Genomic DNA, 23,451 nt, shown 5'->3' on the forward strand with positions numbered 1-23,451 from the left:
ACATTATATTTATATTTAGAATAATGATTTGATAACATAAATGACATTATTTACATTACAAATATTTGATAATTATGTATTAAAAAAACTGTGAAAATATATTAGATTTGTCAGATTGAAACAAAATGTAGAATTATTCATAGAACCATTCAAAGCACAACTAATCTAAGTATTTTTATTTAATATATATAACAAATAAAAGCATATCAATTATTACTTCAAATTAAAAAAATATTTTCTTTCTAGCATATTTCTCTCTCATTTACTTTCAAATGTAATCACTAGAACTAAATTCTTCTTTCTATTTTTAATAATACAATTATCACACTTTCTTATTACGCATTTATTAACAATTCACATTTTAATAATTTGTATATATAATGAGTAATTGATGAACATATGCACCTCATAAAATTTAGTTTATCTTGATCCATTTTTCATGTTCTTCTTTTTTTTCTAGATACATTTTTTTCGTTCAGAAACTTGTGTAAATTTCCGGCAATTGTCACATTTCCGTTATAGTTGAGATTCGATTTGTGATGCATTTGTTGAAAATGATGTGAATTTTTTTATATAAACTTTTTAGACAATAATGTGAGGATACTGGAGAAAATTTTACCTTTTCCACAAATATAACGAATTGTTATCGTCTTCGTTATTAAAATAGTTAGAACTATTCAATTTTATCAAAATCAGATTATTTTTTGATTTAATATTTTTTTTTACTATCCTATATTTGAGCAGAAATGTCGATATCTGAGCAGTGACTTTTTTGTTGTTCAATCGTTTTTCTTTTTTGTTTTTGCACGATTTAATTGTAATTTTATCGAGTTACTCATGCCTTGTATTTGCGGTTGCTTGAAATTTAACTTTCGTCGAATGTTATGGAAATGTTCAGGAGTGTTGATAACAATATGAATTTCATTGTTGTAAACATTAGATTGTTTATCAATATATTTGAGGTATTTTTCTTCAGATGGCGATGGTTTCCCACATGTTATCAATGACAGCATTCAGCGATTCTTTATTCTAGAAAGTAGTTACTTTTGAATCTAAATGGTCATCCGGTTTGAGAAATTAAGATTTGTTCCTAAAATTCTTCAAATATTTCTACATGTGGTTTTTTTCTTACAATGTCGGTGTTCAGATCGATGCTTTCTTCTTCTGGATCAACCTCACCGCCGGTATCAATGACGTTATTTGCTGCTTCATATCATCAGGCATTTCAGAAACGTTAATAAGATGCTCGAACAGTGTTTTCAAGTACGAGCCTCTCGTCACATAGGCCATGTGATCGAAACTTATAGCATGCACCAGATTATCGTACTTATGTTCGAAAAAAATCGCTACCTTCCATACCACCACCGCGTCAGTCTCATTTATCTTCGTATAATCAATAGCCCGCATCACGCCATACAAGTCCATGTCCACATCGGAATCGTGCGTCTTCAATTCGATCGGCTGTGCACCGGGACCAGTGGTGATTATTTTATCTCTGAAGTACTCGAGAGCCTCCTGTTGCACGGGATCCTGCTGCACACTTTCCAGTTCCTGGCCCAAGTCCATAATAGCCCGCAAGAGTCTTTTGTCACGTGCTCGAATGGATCTTTTGGTAACTTCAATGCAGTAAATCAGAAATCGAGAAGAACTTGATGATATTATGAATGATTCATTCGTTTTTTATCTTCGTGAAAAAGAGTGATTGTACATTGATATCGTTCTCGATGTTGCAGGCTCAATCTTAATCTCATTATGCAGAGTACAATTTAGATAATCTGATTCTGCGCGATACTCGAGCGAAAAATCGTCGATTAATCGTGTTAGTCAACATCAGGTCATTGATTGCAAATAATACCTGTCTTTATAAGTAAGATTGTAGCATAATTATTTCTGAAGAGGCGCTGGAATCTCCACGACACGAAATATTTTTCACCTTGCTCGAATAATATCTATAATTGTGCATCTGTTTTAGCGCATACTTCTTCAATGTAAATATCATTCGTGAGATATTTCTTAAAGCTCTCGATGCTCTCTTTTATCGTGTTGTCGATATTTTCTTTTTTTACCTATTTCAGCATCCGCAGGAGCAACTATTTCGGCGTGTCTTCTGATAGCAATACTTTGTCCACTGACGTTTGCACATCTTGACATTGCATAAGAAACCTGAGATCATCATATTTATGAGCACTTGGAATTTCACCAATGACTCGATTTATCTCGTAAGATAACAGTACTTCATTGTATATTTCAGGTAATTCGTTATCGCCATGTTCTAAATAGAATCATAAAGTAGTCATGTAAAAATACCTCCATGTCGTTAATCAATAATTTGCTTTTGATTAACTCCGGTCTACTAATAAATTCTCTCATTTCCACGCGCAACATAGAAAATACAGATTCATAAGGAAAAGCGCGATAAACATCTTCGATGAGCGCGGCTATATTTCTCGCGTGATCCAGTGTATACAGTCTTAGGCACCAGCTGCTGAAATTGTGGTGTGCTACTTAATCCTCGAGACAGATAAAGAAAGATTTGTTCCTTTTTAAATTACGCTGCAAGCTTTAAAACACGATTTTCAGGGGTCCGTCTATCTTCACATCACGCAGAAATAGTTCCGAGAAGTGCATCAATCTCGACCATTCGCTATAACTGATAATTGACGATGACTGGTCCAATTGAAAGCGGAAATTCGGCGGCAATATCTGAGTCAGATTTTTGGACTTTAACACAAAATCCCGGTAGTGTGAGCACGGTACAGTGGCCATGAGTTATATAGTGTCGTTATGCGTTCCTGTGTGTATATATACTTTTTCCGATAAGGATTTCGTGTTATCCAGAGAATCGAGAGCAGCAAATGTCGTTTTTGCAATTGTCTTGTCGTTTTGCAATTCCTTGATGTTTCGCGATTAACAGATCGAAAACGCTGTTTGAAAGTGCGTGACGTTTGATTCAGGATCTCAAGAAAGAAGCGATGATGTCCGTCTTCGACAAGACTCGCAGCAAGGATTTTATCGAGGTGAAATGAGTACAAGAAATCGCTCGTATCAAAACTTTCATACGATTCCGGATAACGTCAACGTCGAGCAATTTCTGTATCAAGGTCTTGACATTAGTCAATGCTTGCTTTATAATATTGTGGGATTGGTCATCTTACAGTAGTGCAGGATCTTCACGATCTTCATTTTCCACTCTATGCTGCTGAGATTGAAATAAATCGGCAAATAAGGTATCAAAGTTGCTAGCTAATTTTTTACAAGCAATTCCATATAGAAAGTTCAACGACAATATCGACAATAACCTCTCGATTTCTGTCGTTCACCATAAGTATCTTGCTGACGATTCTTTTAGCGAAATTGATTGAACTTAGCGAAGATTGAAACACGTTGCTTTTCGATAATTCGTTCAAGACTGCTAACATTCTCAGTTTTTTCGTTTTGTATTCAATAAGGAAATTCAAAGGTAAAGCCAAGATAACTTTTCTAGTCATCATTTGAAATTTAAGTTGCCCAATTTGCCTCTCGTACTGCTTGAATGGAATTTCTCTTATGATCTTATATCGTTGCTATCAATTGCCGATTCATACGGTACTATTTTGGAACTAAATTTCATCAATTCGTTTATGAATATCAAAGGTTGTTTTCAGCTTATCGTTCTCCACAGAATCAAGAGTGATTCTCAGTAATAATAAAATCATGTAACTCTAGGAATAGACGCTTGCTTTTATTGAAATTTCAGAGTAATAACTCGATCAACGTGGAAGATTTCAAGTATTTTTTAATGAGCTCAATAAGGTACTCCTTCGATAGAAAGTATGTTTAAAAGTGACACAAAATCCTCCATGATGTCTGGAATATCCGGATAAGTCTCCACTTCTTGGAGAAATTCCTCCTATTCTGAAACATCTGTAGTTGATTTTAAAAGCTGCCGTAGCAAATATAGCATTTTTATCTTATATGTCAGCTGATTGTTGAAAGTAAACGATTTCGGCAATAAACTCATTAATTTTTCAGGCTTCATAAATTTACATATTTTCGATAGAGACATATTTAACATGCTGACAAATTCGAGATTTTCGTTGGACAGCTGCTTGGAAACTAGAGCTCAGCGAAATGATTGTCTCATCGGGGAAGTGCGTTCGCGCAAAGATTGTCTCACGAACCTCATAGTCTTGTAAAGAATTATCTTTCGTCTCAAGCTAGGTAATTGCAGTAGATTATCCAACACAGCGGTGAGGACATCGATCGACGAACTAAAAACTTGAAATCTGACGGTAGATACTTCATCATATTATCATTGATGAATATTTTAAAAGGCGCTAAATCGTATTTGAATTTAAAACTCGCCAAAGTATGCTGCATGCTCTTGACAGCTTGCTCAGTAATGAAGTTGTAACGTTTTCAAGATAGTGCCGTAATTTCATCGATTTATAAACATTCTCGTTTTCAATTTCATTCTCTATTAACATCAGCAGATGATGTAATTTTTTCGCCGTAAAAAATATAGTTCCAAAGTAGAAAATATAATTCCAATCCGTATCTTTGTGCTTGATGTATTTGAAAATTTCTCCAGTCTTCTTGATTGAAAATATCTTGATGGATGTAAAGTCTTTCTTGTGATATTAAAATTAGCATTTTTTGCTAATCTTCCTTAGTCAAATCTCCCTTCGAAAGGAGTTTGCTAGAACCTAGCTAGAACTTAGTTCGAGAGCACGTTTGAACGATTGCAGATGCATGTCATAGTCTATGAACGCTGGTCCTTCACGCAATAAATATTCAATGATATTTTTAAGTATTTCGATATTATCGTTGGATATGTCGAAGAATTCCTCTGTATTCAAATAACTTAGTATTTCAAGATTTAAGATGAAATTGAGATAATCTACATTGATTTGCTCAACGTGTCCAAATTCTAATAGCAACGGTCTAAGTTGAAAACCGGTGACGATTGGGTAGCTCAAATGTTCGATATCTGACAGCAGCTTGTTTAATTCATTCATCACAGCATAATCACTGTTGACTTCCGGCCTATCTCTCATCTTGGACAATAAAGTCCAAAAAAATTAATGGACTTTTTGATTGGATTGAAATAGACGATCTCATTATCGTTAAATTTCGTTAAATGAGACAGCGTATTGACGTTAAACAAATGATTGATATGTTGAATTGTCTGATGCTGTGTGGAATGCTGTTCACTATATCTTCGAGATTCCAAATCAATGTACCCATGGCTTCTCCTTTTTTAGGTTAAATATTTTTTAACGTTGAGAGTGCATCAAATTATGTATTATTATCCATTTGTTGTTTCTGAAGAACGTACAGTAAAATGCGATACCGCTTTCTGGAATCAGTAACTGCAAGGATGGTGGGTCCAAACTTTTCGTTGATATCTTTTCTACGCAAGTATAATCTGATGAGAGCGAGCTCACTGGTAGAAGTAATTTCCATATCATCAAGTACAGTTAATAGATTTATGTTCACCCTAAAGTCGAATACGTCTAACAGTGCTCAACAGTTTAAAAACTTTGACATTTTTTTTTATCACAAGATGCAATAACAAACGATGTAATAATCTTAGTAGCGATATTTTAGCCGATTTATTAGAAAGAATGGTAACTTTGATTTATTATTTAATCCAATAGGAGTTAGAAGTTTTTCTAACGGCAGCCTTCTGGCAACAATAGCACTTCTTAGTTCGATATTTATTCTTCATTTTTTTCAAGCTTGCCTCGACTTTAGAAATGGAAGACATTAAAGGAAGTCTATTGGCGACAACCCGTTATTTCGCGAAATGTAGAGTCACTTGCAAGAGTTCTTCCTTTTCTAATGAATCGAAGTTTTTGATATTTTCCGGTAGAATGCTGTAAGCCTAATCTTGTGTCAGCAGTTTTCTCAGTGATTCGGTAAAAGAATCCATAGGCAAAACTGATAGAGTTACCAATCCGTTCTTTACTGGCATGTGACGCTTCATCTAAATTTTCTTTATATATAATTTCTTTAAGAATCAATGCGGCCTTCGTCCAATTCTCTGTCTCATTTTTGTCGATGATCTGCTGGAAATAAACTTGCAACCAAGCTTGTCTTCGGGCGAATTGTTAGGTTTCTTCAATTTGCTTATTTCTAACAAAAAGTGGCTGATAAATAATATTACTTGGAGCTTGCAATAATTGGATCAAGTAAGCGAAAATTGGCGTTTGACAATCGTCTTTATTCTATCATTCAAGGAATTCAATGCCGCCCTGACACGTCTCTGAAGCAATTTTTCCGCGCGTATTATACAAGAGTCTGTTAAACTTTTCAGAAGTATATCAAAGTGTCACGCGCGGTAGCTGTTTCTAAAGCTGTAAAATTCAATTTTGGCACGAGCTTCATCAGATTCGCTTTTCTCAACACAGACTCACAGGCTTCATGTATGTATGTATTGCTCGGCAGATACTTCATTGTTTCTAATGTCTGTTTTTTCAGGATCTTAGTGTTGATCAGATTTCTTTCCTCCAACATATTTTCCGCCTGTTTCACAAAGTCGGCAAGATTCGCGTTCGATGAAATATAATAAATGGGATAAGTCAAAGCTCTGGCGAGAACGTTTTCCGGCGTTCCACTGATGGAGATATTCCAGTCACCGACATTCGTATATGCATACGAGTCAAGAATTTTATCCTGCAGTTTTGTTATGAGACAACAATTGTTGAACCAAATACACAAAATCTGAACGATCGAAAGTTTTAATCGACAATGTGGTCTGTTGATATTATCGATAGCAAATTTCAACGTTTCGGGAAGCTTTGGCTCTGTATTTTTCAAGCCTACAGTTTGTAATATAAGCAGAAGTTTTTCCATTTTCGGCATGTGCACATTAGCCAGACTAAAAGTCGATGACAAATATGTAAATAATTTTTGTTTGTTCTTAAAGAGTATTTTTAGCGACAGATACCGTGGATCGCTATCGATATATGGTAGATATTTTAGTAACAATTGCAAATCCTTTGAGATATATGAATTGATCAGCAGTTTTTCAAGATAATTGAGCGTTCTGGAGAATCGTAGATAAAGGTTCATCGAATTTTATTGAAGGAAGTGTCAACACTCTTTTCAGCATAGTAATAAGCTCTTCGATATTTCAAACTTGTTGAACTCGAAGCCAAGAATATTGAGAATGTTTTTGAACAGAAAATTCATCATAGGAGCGAATTTTTCGCCTTTGAAGATATTCTGTATGAGCCTCAATAAAAGAAAAGAAATTGACCTCAACATCCATTGAATTATTCCTGAAAAATGTTGCCAGAATTATAGAGCAGTCCTTGTTTAAACCGTTGACGCGTTCTTTGTAAATTATTTTTGTAAATTATCGATAATGTTCGTTTGAGTCTTGTTTAGCGAGACATTTTTTTAATGGATCAGCGAGATCAAGATTAATTCCCAGGGATCACCACTCGCTTGTTTATCCTCGAAGGCGTAGGTCCATAGTAGATCCTCGGATAAATAGGGACGTAACATTTTCATTGCGTCGCTAATGTTCTGCTACAGACACGGTGTATCAAAGGAATCTAAATAATCGTTGACCTCATAAAAGCTAATTGGCATTGTATAGTGATAATTGGCGTTCGCCAATTTTTGCGAGACGAAAGATATCAACAAGGACAAAGGTTTCCTTAAATGCCACAGATGTGATTTTCTACGGAGACAACACTTGTAAAGAGCCTCTTCACCTGTTTCAGAAACCAATATCGAGATCTTGAAATGCGAATCGTCAAGATGGTCAAAAAAATATTTAACAATGACATTATCGGGGTAATAATCATCATCATCAATAAGAGCTTCTTTAAGTTATCTTTGCTCTTGAGAATGGGCAGATAAGGCTCTATATCGAAATTCTGAAGTAATAATGAAGTTATCTCCCTAATTATCTCGGATGGCAGCTCGTCTGCCTCCAGTCTTTCAAGCATAGTTTTCAAAAAATTCGTCGAATTATTCTCTAGATTCGGTCCCATATATTGCAGTAGAGCATCCTCCGAGCTCGATCACTCCTTCAATCGTTGCGTGATAAATTTGATGGCGTTGTGGATTTCTGGATTCGTCAGATCAAACATCGGATAATTTAATAATATCGCTGATACTGTACGCAGATTAAAAATCTGATCTGATCGCCATTGCGAATTGCTTGTAACAGAAAGTCAATTTCGTCAAAGATGGAAGCACCACGCCGGCTCTTCGCTTATAGCGCGAAACCAATTCGATCACTTTCTGATCTATATTGAGCAATATATCGGTGAGCGGCACCTGCTCCAAAGCGGTGAATGTCGGAAAAGGTGTTTATGCAGAGCGACGCGTATTCGGAAATGAAGCGGTTGTCAACCCTCTCCAACATTTGTAAGAGCTTGTATAATTGTTGCCTCAGTGGCTTATTTTTCAGTGCCGACAGAACTTGAAGTAATTCGTAGACCGCGACTCAATTTTGTACGGTGTCGTGAATCAGCTCGAAGGGTATTCTCACGTAGTCGTTGAGACAAAGCAAGAGTGTGCGACCTAACGTTGTCCAGATTGTCACGCAAAACTGCAGCAGCCTCGCGATAAAATGTCGGCGTGAGAGCCGGATGTTCCGCAACGCTTTAAAGTCTGACTAGGTACTATAGGTCTTCGCGCGTTACAATGCCGATTATTATAATGCTTCTTTCCGAGTGAATTCTATCAAGTGGAAATGTAGATATAAAGAAAAGCCAAAGTTTTTTATTTTTCTTTTTTTACCTTTTCTTCTTGCTATAATATAGTGTGAGTATGTAATATTCGACATATTATTTATGCTTACCGATACTTGTCGTTCAGCAATAGATTCTTGACAGATCGATATTGACACTATCATGATCAATATTACAGCCCAGTTTATTCGAAACAGGATTTGGAAATTTACAGCGTTAAATTCGATGTTTGAAGATGCCACTATTCTTCTTTTATCTTCTGTAATGTAGCCTCAGGATAATTGAAAGCTGTATATTTTCTATTAGCCATCTAGAGAAATATTTTAAGTTATATTTTAATTGTAGATTTTAATCTGAATATTTATTTGTGAAAATTTGATCAGCAAGAAGTATACTTTTTCTATATACAATGTACAAAAATTTAAATATTTTTCAAAATTTTATGTGCCACACTGTTATAGTTTCCTTATCACTGATTGTGCATAAAAATCTATCTACATTTTCAGTGTGATATTATTCTCTTGAATTTTTATGTCTGCACTTTATCACAACACACAATGCGCTTGCTATGACAGCATAAAATTACAATACTCGTTGATAAGAAATTAATATGCACACCAACTAAGACATTATTTCTATAAAGTGAAAGATTTATCGTTTAGCATATAATCTGTTTATTGTTTAACTGCAATACATATTTAAAATTTGTCATTTTAAAGTAATTAAAACTGATAATAAATTTTCACAAACGTATGCGCAAATATAAATTTAAAGAATAAACTAGTAAATAAAAAAAGGATGACTAAAAAAATAAAATTGTATAAAAGTATAGATATGTAATAAAAGTATAAATATGTAGGAGTATACTGTATTATATGAGTAAATTTATTATTCAAAATATATACTATAAAAATATTACTTTAAATATTTTTTGTTAAATCAATTAGTTCATAAATAAATACACGAATATGTTATAAATTAGAAAGAATCTTCCACACATAATTTTAAAACTTTTACTTGTCATTTTTTTTATAAACTGTGAACTTTTATTAAATCATTATTATAAGGAATATAATAAATTAGCATCAATTTAATCGAATATTTGACATAAAATAGTATAATTAAAAATAGTATAAACAATAAAAAATTAAATTATAAAAAGCCATACGATGAAAAAGCGAAACTAATCATTGATAATTCTATTGATTTTCACAAATTCATTGTATCAGAAAACTTATCCAAAAGTTTCGAATACTCAATCTAAAGATGCAGATAATTAATCTGTTTTAAACTAATTACATCATCATATTCTGTGACAATTTTAAAGACTTACTCGTACTTACTTGTACAACAAATACAAAACACATATTCCTTAATAAAACAATTTCCTTTTGCGAGCGGTTTAACTTGAAGCTCGCTTGCTTTTCGTGATTGGCGACAATGAACTCGAAGATGACAATGTCAGGACGATGGACCTATCTACGTCCACCGGTGCCAATGCTGTGACCGATTAAATCTCGCGGGTGTTTACGGTGGCGAATTACTAATCGATTTCGAAGCCTTTTCTGTTTATTTGACAATGCAAATTATGTTCGCAATGCAAATTATGTACCGCTGCGCAGTCGAATAAGGCAATGCACTCATGTGTTATGAAGCGATAATGCGAGACGTATCGAAAGCGTACGAAAATAAATGGCACGAACTAATTTTATGAAATTATTTCTGTACTTTTGCGGATGATTAATCTAACGATTATAAATCAACAGAAATATTGACCTTGGTGTAATTCACTCTTTCGACTGTGTTAACAAACAATTATTAAATGAAACAAGTTTGACAATATAAAAGTATTTAATAAATACATCATATATGTATTTATAAAAATTTGTAATTCATATAGGAATAGAAGAACTTCTAATTTATAAGATCTACTCTTTATACAACATTTATTTATTAATACAAATCACTAGAGATAATAAACAATTGCAACTATTTATCTCTATTATCAATGCTCTCGTTAACGACATAATAGACTTCTGTCTGTAAAGAGAAAATGGAAACGTTCACGAACTTTCTATTTCGGATACGTCTCGACGCATTGACGCCAGAATGAAATGGATGCTGAAATTCGTGTCCGCGGTTAAATTCTATATATGGATGTTATTACAATTTCAAACTTATATATATTCCACAGAATACTGCTAGACCATCGCTGTTTCACGATATCATATTTGAATATTCGAATATATACTTCATAACTATTTCTTTAATCACTTCTTTCATCCAAGTTTCTCATTAGTAAAAAATTATTATTTTTTTAAATACTAAACGAAACTATGTTATATTATTGTATCATTTATTAAATCCCAAACACAATGCAAGGGATCGTGTTATTCCTATCGCTATCGCTATTTCCTCGCATTGTGTCTGGGGTTTTATTATCATTTCTATTTTTATATTATATATTCTAAAATTTTATGTACATTTCCTGTACCACACGAATAACTAACAAATTTTTAATCATTTTGCTGTGTGAATTAATTACAATAAATAAAATAAATGAAATAAATAATTTAAACATTACTGCATTTATGAAGGTAAAGCTTTGCTATACAGAAAGATTATTTTGCTGAAGTCTAAAAATTTAACTTAGATACACATCTGAAAATAATTTTATTGAACTATCAAAATAATTATGTATGAATAAAAAGAGATTTTTCATGAAAAGAACGATTTTGCTTGAATATTAAAACATTTTGCTAGATGCGGATCTGAAAATAATTTTATTATAAATATCAAATAATTATGTAGGACGTTCAATCACAATGAGCAATGTTACTTAAAAAATTTTGACAGTAATTATAAGCTCCAACATAGTTATTTTGACGATCTAATTAAATTATTTTCAGATGTATATCTAGCAACATTTTAGAAAAACTGTTCTTTCTTTAGCAAAACTTTAGCAAAACTGTTCTTTTCGCCTAAAAGCCCCTTTTTACCAGGTATTTCACGGTGGCATCTGTATATAGTATAATATATGTCGGCGAAAATTTACCGAATGCTTCGACAATAATAAAAGCGTTGCATCGTGTTTTCCGAGAACATTCTTTTTTTGCGACTAAAGGGAGTATCTTTCTGCACCGTGTGCTCGCCGACGCGTGCATAACGAGGCTATCCTAAGAAATCTGAAAAAAATGTTCCAAGAGAAAGAGAAAGAGCAAAGAAGATGCCTTAAGAGTCGCTCAGTTTCTCAACGCGCAATTGACATCGACCGAGGCGGAAAGAATTACTGACAGGACCACGATGAATTATCGTGTTTCGGTACGTGGTAATTAATTATCGTGCTTAACTCTCTCCTCTCACGAGTATCATCGTTGTGGGTCTGCACGAAATCGCGTAGATTATCAACACCATTCACTGACGCGAGATTAAACAATTTCAATTCATCGAACGACAAATTAAATGAACGATCGACCGAACGAAAAGTGCCGATTAACGCGAAATATTTCATCGTGTTATCTCGCATTCGCGAGCGTTAAAGAGCAGATTATATGAAAGCCATTAAAAATTTAATAACAGCCCTTGGAGAAATCGCAAGAGTTGGATGTATCTCGCGTAGATGATGCGGATCTGATAAACTCTTTTGGTTCTCATCCATTGGACGTTTTCCAAAAATACATTTTTCCATACTTCGACTTTGCAATCACCGCAATCTCGAATTAACGTGAGTTATAAATCAGCATTATTTCTCGCAGAGAAAACATTTCGATATACCGATCGAAAAAAAGAGAGCCAATCGAGATTAATCCTGTTCGCTTGTTCGACGACAATCGAGTTTTTATAAGCGGCTGCATAATGCCGATAGCTTATCGCATTCACATCAGAACGATGTCTGTCTACATATATTTTATAAATTGCTGCGCGGTAGAAAGGAGACATTATTTTCAAAATGCATCGAATAGATATCTCCCCGGATACATTTTTCTATAGACAATAATCACACATTTGCATACAATATTAGAAAAATTGTATAAATTACAAATATCTTTTCACTCGCGTGAAAAAATGTTTTAATTATCATTCAAAATCTTTTTTTCTAGTAAAGTCAGTTTTATGACATACTCGAAAAATGTCCTAATGTAATATGAGAAGTACATAAGAATGTAAGCGCAATCTCGTCAACAAGCGACATCCCATCAACCGACATCGGATTGCAGCAATCCGCGATCCTGTCACAATAGAGACGACACGCACCTCAACTTTGCCGACGAGCCTCGTCGGCAAATTTTCCACATGATGCGACCATCTTAATAAGGACATCTCAGCGTGGCGATTCAATTGTGTGCCGAAATGCTCGCACAATCTCGACATCTAAATTCGCGTCGGATGATGTTTGACCGGAAGACTTCTTCGCGTGCTCCCAGGGTGGACAGGAGTATATTTCTCTAATTCTCTGGGGCAGTAGTACACGCTCGTAGACACATACTTATTTATGTAGGCGCAGAAAGAACGAGAGAGCTGAACGGTCCGATGCAGATGAGATAGTATCGCACACCCAGTAATCGTTAGATCTCAGGAGCGGTACAATACCGGTCGTTCTCCACTGTTCGGGAACACTCAACATCGCGCGACAATGGCACCGAATGGGCGACAGCTGCTTAACGCTCGCCCTCGCGCCTATACGATTCTCTCTATCGTTCGCTATCGGAGAGTTTTTAACTACGGATTTTCGGTACGCAAAAAATGGATCCGGGGAATGCGAAACTCACATCCGTTGCGTGAGGAAGATGTATATACTGCAAACTATAAGACGATCTTCAGAAAGAAAGCAATCTCATCTTTTTCGGTCGACAGTCTAGATTAATTTTGCTTGGATTCTCATTTCCTATAGTAAGATAAATATATTCAAACTTTGAAACGATTAAAGATATGTGAAAAAAGAATGACAAATGAACTTGTTGATTTAACTACTGGATTCAAACAAAATTACCAGATTTAAACAAAATTAGATTTAATCTTATTACACCGAAAAAAAATATTGTTAATTTTAATAAATATTTAATTCAATACTGCCACTAAACATTTATTTACATTTACATTTAGTAAATAAATATTTGTTCAATAAAAAAAAAGATTGTTAAATCAAATTAACATTTCTTGTAATAAATAAATAGTTAGTTGGCAGTATTCAACTAAATATTTATTAAAATTGACTATATTTTTTTTCAGTATAATTTGTTCAGATTTATTTGATCCAAAATATAATTTATTTTCTAATAGTTTGTTTAGAAATTTTTTCTCTAGGTCTATTTGATCTATTTGATAACTTCATCTGTTAATGTAAGATCTTTTTTTCTGTATAACTTTTTTCTTTTTTAAAGCTTTTTTATCAAATTGACATAATATGATTATATAATAAACTTTTTTTGAACAAATCAGCAGAGTTAAACAAATAATTTTACCGTATCAATGAACATGATAAACATGGAAGAAGTGAGTTTCAATTGTTGTTTCGAATGTAATACAAGTTTTCGAAGTGTAACACATGTTTGCTGAAAACATAAGAACAGAGAAATGCTGAATAACATTAACGGTAAAAAGCGAAATGATGTCGAGTACGAGAGAAGTGAGACGTTAGTTCTCATCCTTTCTCTTTCTTTTTTTCTCATCCCCTCGTGCTTTTCGTAAAAACCGAAAATCCGCAGATCGGTGATCGGCGATAACCGAAAATACAGCTGCAGTTTGCGGTCACCCGATGCACGGTGGCCATAGATGGTTGATCGCGATTACCAAAACGGAGAACGGACCCCGAGTAGAAATGAGATGGAGACCGGGAAGGTGACAGAGTATATAAGGGGGGGGGGAGAGACAGACAGAGAGAGAGAGAGAGAGAGAGAGAGAGAGAGAGAGAGAGAGAGAGAGAGAAGAAGAGCCCGTAGAAAACGTATTTTGACTGGAACAGCCGTAATTTGGCGAGCATTGTGCACTACCATTGTCAAGCGGCATGCCGAGAAGAGGAAGACTTGCGACGACGTACGGTTTCACGAGAATATTCTTCTATACGTCTCTATATAATACGAAGGAAAACGCGACAAGCGTTTTCCCCCGCAAGGCTCATCTCGGTCCCTCGAGAAATTTGTTTGCGTTTATTGGTACCGTTGAGTGTCAGAGTGCCCGAAGGGAGTCTCCATCAACACGAGCTATTGTGGTCAACCGATCGTAGTCACATCCGAGACGATTGCGCGTGATAAATTACACACAGCTTGTGCTGCAATTTCAATGAATATCGAATTTCAATGAATATAAAATATCTCTAAATCATTTTATAATAATTATTGTAATATAAGATATATAGAATAATGGCGTGCTAATTAAAAATATAAGAGAAAAGACCATTAAATTAAATAATCATAATCTATAACTGCTTAAAATAATATATTTTAAAATAGTATTATAAAAAAGAATATTCTTTTTTTATTGTATTTTTTATCAAGCTAGGCACGAAATTCCAGCAAATTCCAAGAAATGGTGGAACCAAAGAGGAAATGATCTAAACACTCTTAGATATGAAAACGAATAACTTCGTGACATCAGGTTCCTGGTGTAACTAATATATTATATTCATTCCAAATATAGACCCATATCCTGAGAAATTCACTGATGGAAAGAAGAAGGAAAGGAAAGAGCACGATGACTGTAGGAGGTCTTGTGACGTCCTGGGGGAGGGTCTAAAACCAACAAGTAACAGGATATCAATCTCGCCACCATTGAATTTGATTTTGCCTAAAATCACGTACAAGTCACTCCCTACTTTACTATATTCTAATGTTTATATTTGCGTTTGTAGAAATAAGTTCCGCTTAGAGAGAAATATAATGAAATTTGAGAAAATTTTGAAAAAGTAACGTTCATTCTCTAAACACTAGTTCTATTTTGAAAACAGTTTTATAATTCTACAAATTCACAAATCTTATGATAAAAATATCTCTAATTAATTCTTTTGATTTTCGCATAAATTTCAATATTTTGCGTATATTTTTTCTTTCTTTTATTTTTTTCTAAACGCATGTTTTTTTTTATCATGGCTGTAAATCCAATTATAGTTGAAATGATCAGCCATCGAGTCGCGTTGAGTTAGTTAAGTCATTCGTTAGAACCATAAGGATGTTCTTCGATGTCGTTGTAAAACATCGCGGTGTCAGTGACAAACGAGCGGTACCGTCGCGGTCGAACCCTTGTCACATGAGGCTAACTTCCTAAATGTGAACATGACCTGCTTGATTTTGGGATCGGAATTTTTTAATAGGATGCAATCAGATCCGACAAAAATCATTTATAAAAAAAAATCGCAATTATATTTTCATCTAAGATAATTAGTATCAAAGATCATTGACATTATCGCAAACAATATCTGTATCTTAAATTATTTTTACTTTCTCTATTTTTTAAATTCTTTAAATAATAAATACATATATTTAAAAAAATCCTATCTTCTTGATACATATATCCAAATAATTTAACATATTTATAAAAGATATAATTTTGTAAATATTTAATAGAGAAAGAGTAAGAGAGGAAATATATTAATAGAAAAATGTATTATTGACATCTTCAAGAATTTTCCTTGATGACACAAGAAAAAGGTGTGGCACATAGTAGTCAAATAAGAGGAGCATTTCAAAGATCGTAGAATTGACGATGGATCCGGTTTGAGAAAGGTACTGGAGTTAAGTATGGGTGTTCCCCGGGGATAACAGGATGTCTTTTGATTGCTCTCTTGTCCGCGAGATTACTGCCGACAAGCCAACGTATTTCGGATTTCGTGGCATATATTTGCATTTCTAATATCTCCGACGGTAGCACTGGTCGAGATTTGAATATTGTTACGATTACGAAGAATAATCTGATGCGTTGGTGTTGAGCGCGGATGCATCGTAATCTTAAAATACATCGAGAAGTTCCGAGAAATTATTTCACTTACTTTTATTCAACGAGCGACAATTCCGACGAATAAGAATGTTAACGAGACCGCGGACGTGAAAAGAAAAGCTGAAATTTATTTCAATCTGTCACATTTCTTTGTTCTAGTTTTTTTTTTAAATTTACAGAGTTTTTAGATAAGAGTGTCTTATTTCTTTTCTAATTCTATTATGTGCAAATTTTTAGTTTATCATATTTTCTCAAGAAATTTATTAAATTTTTATAATAAAGTAATTTTTTTTAATTTTTATATAATCTCTACTTTTTAAAAAACTGACATTGTATTGAAATATAATAAACTGTACTGAATATGGAGTACATTTAAACGGCATAATTTCATGTGCATATTTTACGAGAGTGTGAGAAGAGATTTTGACAATCACGAAATGGCGCACTTTGTCCTTCTGTTTCTATTTGAAAAATTGGGATGCGCTAGAAGGGGAAGAAGAAGGAAAGAAGAGTTTAAATGGAGGTGACGAGGAGGGTTGGTCTTCTACGCGAGGCGAGAGCACCCGTCTCCCACATCTATGCAGATACACTGTGCTGATACGTTTCATCTCTCCCGGTCTAGCCCCCACAGATAGAGCCGATATTATTCAGCTAGCCTCCTCACTAATTCCATTCATTCGCCTGGAATAGAAGGAAGCTGAAGTTTCAGGCTCTCAACGTAGCGTCGCGAACGCCCGCTGTCGTCAGAATCATCGTAAACGAAACGCTTCGAATTCTTAGCATCATTATAACTCAACATATTCTTATTATTTTCCATGAAATCCTCTCTGTAAAAAGTAATTTATATACTTTAAAAGTACTTTTAAAAGTACTTTATATTTTAAATGATATATTATTAAATTTAAAAAGTCATATTTATATTATATGAAGATATTTTCGAATACAGGAATTGTGAGAGAGAAAGAAAGAGAGAAAGAGAGAGAGAGAGAGAGAGAGAGAGAGAGAGAGAGAATTAGTTTAAAGTACTTTAATAAATTTTTATTAAAAAATGAGAAAAAGAAATTTAAAGCTGTTTTAATCCATTACTTGCTTAAACAAAAAAAACGATTTCTTACTAACGTTAATTATTTTATTAATTATTCTACTTACTAACCTTGATTATTTTTTTAATTATGAAACAATGCTGACTCTAATAATAAAAAATGATCAGAAGTATAAATTATCAGCTTTTTATTCAGTAAATATTAATAAGCAGTAACATAATATTGTTACATACTAGTACTATTACATACAATATGATATATTATTATATTGTTAAATGTGAAATTATAACATTAATGTTATGTTATTGTTAATTGGTATTTATTGGATATTCTATATATATTTATCTAAAATCTATCGAATGAGGGATCAATGTTTCAAGCGGAAACGGCCATATGTACCAATCTGATGTCTCAATTGTATTCGTCTTTCACTTTAGTGTCTATATATTCTCACAGGAGCATATATTTGGGAAAGAGCTCGAATAAATCTCGTCGATCAGGACCTACGCTTTCCTAAGAGACTGGCAGATGCGCAGCGCGAATTACACGGTGGATTGTAACGACAGGATCGCCGCGGGGTATCCGCATTACGTTCTGGCCACGTAACCCTCGTTAAGGGACTTCTTAATGGGGGACAGAAACGGCCACCCCCGTATTGCTCGCCGATAGTTTACCAGAGACTATTAACTAACCAAGCACGACAACCTGCTACCGCAAGCTAATCCGGTTAGTATAATCTCGATAGCGAGAACGTACACCGCGATTACTCCTGGCAAGATCGTCGACTAAAAAAAGGGTTACCGATACAAACCGACGCTTTTTATAACGCTTGATTGCAAGCAGTTCGCGATAACTACATTATTAATGATTTACGAGATTAAATTATGAAAAGAAATTTCTGTGCATTTTCATTGTAGTAAAAAAATATTATCTCTAAGTTGTGATAAAAAATTCTTTAACTTAATAACTTAATAATCTATAAGTTTCTGTAATGTGTCGACTTTGTCTCATATTTTTAATTTCTTGTATAAATCTGGACGCTTTCCTTAAATTTTTTTATATCTCATCGGTCTATTAATAAATTGTTAAAAAATTCAAGAAAAACATTCACATTTATACAAGAATTTAAAAATGTAAGATAAAGTTAAAAAGAGATTTATGGAGATTTAGATTAAAGGATCATTATTTTTTACTTAAAAATAATATTATTTATATAATTTTTTTGCCGAATTCTGTATTAAATGCAGAGACAGAAATTAAATTTATTTTATATTTAAAAAATTCTGCTTAATTTTTCACTTCTCTATTCTTGTGCGGCTTTTCAATGCTGGTAATTAATTGCCTGTAGTTTATGAAAGCAATTTTCAGTAGCTTTTATAAATCCGGGAGTCTTCGGGAATCAACTAACATGATGTAACGGTAATTGGTCAATCATGGAGTGCTGTTGAAACAATGCTGGGCTCTAATAATAGAGGACGATCGGATAACTATGCCGCGTCATCATCTTCATCTTCCTCTGTGGTTATCGCGGTTACAAAGGTGAGGCAAGGTCATACGTTAATGCATTCAGATTTTGTGAATGGGCGTTTATCGAATAAAGTGCTGGGCGTCCACCTTTGGCGGTCTCTCAAAATTCTTAGCACAGCATTCCTCTTTCGATCCTTCATTTATTTAATTTAAGACGCAATTAATAATAATTAAATCATAATAAAATCAAAAGATATTCTATGACTTGTAAATCAGTTTTAACATATAAATCTTTCATATCAAATAAATATTTATTATATCTAATGTCTTTATAATTAGCACTGTAATTAATTTTTGTAAATTATAAATTATGTCGTTCACATTATTTTAAATAGCAGTTAATAATAAAAAGTTATTCTATCATATTTAACGTACACTGTTTTATCGCTAATTCAACTTTTTTAAAATCCAAATTAATTATAGGATAAAATAATTTTCAATTGAAACATGTATTACACGAGAAAATTGGATAATCCAAGTTAGAACAGCGTATCTAATTGGCGGACTTATCGAGTAATGGTATATCTAAGGTCGAAGTAAATCTAAAACATATTCGATAGTTAAACGAAGCGGAAGGTATATGTTTAGTCGATTTAGTCTCATCCCCGGGAGGGGTTGTGGAGAGGCACGCGTACAACCCCTCGCAGTTCGTCGCGCGCGAATTTCGTCCCTTCCGGTCGTCTGCCTCAGCACAACCCCTACTTTCAGTCACACCAAACGCTACTAGTTATTTAGACGCACGTCGTTCAACTTTGAACTTCATGCATGATCATCAATATTCAGTATCGTATCGTGGAATCTTATTAGAAATATTCTCAAACTAAAATATATATTAAAATTCTCATATAACGCAGAACTTTTTTTTTTAATTTTTTATCATTATTTGATGATATATTTTCCTTTCTTTTTTCCTTTTTAATTTTTTCAATCTTCCTTTAAATATATTAGACATATAGCAATATATCACTACATAAAATTAAATATCATTATATAAAATAATATAGTAAAATAAAATTTTAACAATTTCAATAACATGATGAAAAAAACATCCTCGAAAGGGAAGAGAATTGTTCATTTGGACGAATTTAATTTTATATTAAAACTTTCATAGATTATTGTTCTAATGTGAAAAATAACTTTATAACTTTAGAAATTCTCGGAAGATACGCAGCGATCGATCTTTCACGACTTCCAGTCGCGCATAAGCACAGTCCTGAATTCGACATTCTACCCCGTCCAAAAATCGGTAAGAATACTGCTTCGTCGAGATAAGAGTTATCTATTGGCCTCCGATACGATATAGCCCTCGGGTAGTAAGCGCACGTATGTATCCACATGCGTGTACACATGTGTGTACACACTATGTGAAAATGTGAGGAACACTTTTACCCTCTTTTCAGGAACGACGCATAAACGTACACATGTAAAACACAAATACATAAATACAAATACACACACACACACATACACACACACACACGCACGCACGCACGCACACACGCGCCACACACATACACACACACACACACACCACACGCACGCACGCACGCACGCACGCATACGCACACGCACACGTACGCACATCTCGTTAGAGGTCATCGGGGTGGTTTTTCTTCGACGAGGGTGTTATGAGCCATTGTTGGTCATGATGCATCGCCTCGTAAATATTGTATCAGAGCGGAAAGTAGCTTGGCGGTTGAGCGATAAACTTTCTTTCGTTTTCCTTGCAGATCTTACCGAGATTTCGCGCCCTTCTAATATGAAGAAGAATGGTATCATCTGCACGAAATGATCTTAGTATGAACATTAATCTGCGATCTGCGATGAAACGGTCTAAGATATATGATTTTCACACTGATATTTCAGTAAAATCATTAAGGAAGTTTAGAAAAATGAAAATCTCCCTTTCTTATTTATTGTACATAAAAACCAATCAGTGTCTTATATCTGCAGCACAAATCATTTCAGCAATGTTGCTGGAAGCTTCTGTACTGTATAGAATATATATTATTGTTATATTGTAATGAAATTATATTGAATGACTTATTTCAAAATAACCTGAATTTAATAAACGATAACAAAAAGCAATTATTTTTCTTCAAAATTAAATTGATAACTTTAAGTGAAGTTAAAACTTTAGTGTTTTTTGTGTTTTTTTTTTAGTGTTTAATGTATTTATTTAATAGACAATTGCGAGAGATTAACGTGTGTTAATTTCATTTAAATAGAATTAAAAATAGAGAATAGTATGTTAATCTATTCATTTTCCTTATCATAATCTAATCGTTCATTATCATAATATAATCATATAATTAACAGAAAAATGTAATAATAAGCTAATCTAATTATTCGTTAAAGAACCTCTCATGATAATATATATTTTTAATCGCGCGACAGTTTCTTTTTAGAAATTTAACATGTGTCTTGTATCATGCTTTCTTCTCGCATATTCCCGTTTTCTTAGACCGTAAAGTGAATGCACTCTAATGCTCGCGGCTCGATAAGTATAAAGATGCTCTACAACGGTTTGTCCTGTACGGAGAGTAGCCGGCGTAATCTTTGTCGATGCTATCTGCCCGCGTCCAGATTATAATTATATCATATCCCGGAGCCACCGCGTATATTATTATTAATATACTTGTAGCGACCGCTATATGTGCTTTTACGTGTGCGCGTTATTTACGTGTATGTACACCACAGTATGTGAGTAACGTTTCGTGTGTTTGTGTGCATACGCATGTATGCAACAACGGACAATGGGCGCCTGAGGACGGGGGTGGAGCTCGAGGAACGGACAGAAAGAGAAGCCTTATTTGCATACGGAACCACCCTATATAATGTAGAACGGTTATTTCGCTATCTATAGGGTGTTCGTAATCGTATCAAAAGTTTTTCTAAGCATCTATTTGCTGCGTTGGTGTACAATGCAGTCTTTACAGTTAAATGGATTGATGGTCAAGAACGTTCAACTAAATCTACTTTAACGCTCGAAAGCATAATGATAATCTTATTTTATGTTTATAAAAATTTCATGGAATTATCGTTAGACATTATAAGATTTATTATAAAATGTTTTAGTTATATGTGTTATTATATCTAATCAAGGAATGCAATTGGATCCTGCAGCATACAACTGTTTCCTTGAATATCACAAATTAAGATTATTAAACAGATTTAATATTTAACAGATGTTTCTGATTTTTGTTTAAGTCAGTACATCAGAATAAGTATTAGGTGTACAACTTTGCATCCGCCGTTTTTTTTCTGAAATTCGAGGCTTTATTGTAAAAAACTGATTATACATTTATGATTCAAAGTATTGTCCATCGCTGGCCACTACTTTCTCCCATCTTTCGTAGCGTACGAATCCCGCGTCGAAAAAACTGGTCATCTTTTGAAGCTATCCACGAATCGATCCAATTTTTTACTTCTTCATAAGACCGGAAGTGCTGGTCAGCCAGGCCGTGTGCCATTGATCGAAACAAGTGATAGTCAGAGGGAGCAACGTCTGGAAAATACGGCGGGTAGGGTAGGACTTCCCACTTCAACGTTTCCAAGTATGTCTTGACCACTTTCGCAACATGGGGTCGAGCATTGTCATGCTGCAAAATCATTTTATCGTGTCTCTCGTTGTATTGCGGCCGTTTGTCTTTCAATGCTCGGCTCAAACGCATCAATTGCGTTCGATACCGATCGCCTGTGATTGTTTCAGTCGGTTTTAACAGTTCATAATACACTACGCCGAGCTGATCCCATCAAATACAGAGCATGACCTTGGACGTCAAAATCACCGTTCTTGAAGCGTTGAAACCACTCACGACACGTTCTTTCACTAATAGCGGCCTCACCATAAGTATTTGAGAGCATTCGATGAGTCTCAACCGCAGATTTCTTCATATTGAAGCAAAAAATTAAAACCTCCCGCAAATAACGAGAATTTGGCTCGTAAACTGACATTTTCAATCGAGAATAACTTTATGATGCAGACACAAATCGACTAATGTTTCTATGGGGTTATGTTGACAGATGCCCAAGTTTATTGTATGACGTCTATGATCTATTTACTTCGACCACCTTACCGCTAAAGTCATCTATAGGAAAATGGCGGAAGCAAAGTTGTACACCTAATAATTAAATCATATAATTGAAATCATATAATTGAACTTATGGTACAAACTTTCAGAAACAGTCAACTTGTTACAAGTAGAATTCTCATGGCATGTACTCTTTTTTTAGTTATAAATAAATAACATAACACT

General features: G+C 34.1%; 1 pseudogene; it reads right to left on the reverse strand.

Annotated features, from left to right (window-relative positions):
- The window catches only part of LOC108688405, a 36,811-nt pseudogene that overhangs the window by 6,912 nt on the left and 6,448 nt on the right, over window positions 1-23,451 (reverse strand).

The sequence above is a fragment of the Atta colombica genome, unplaced genomic scaffold, assembly GCF_001594045.1.
Source record: "Atta colombica isolate Treedump-2 unplaced genomic scaffold, Acol1.0 scaffold233, whole genome shotgun sequence".
NCBI lineage: Eukaryota > Metazoa > Arthropoda > Insecta > Hymenoptera > Formicidae > Atta > Atta colombica.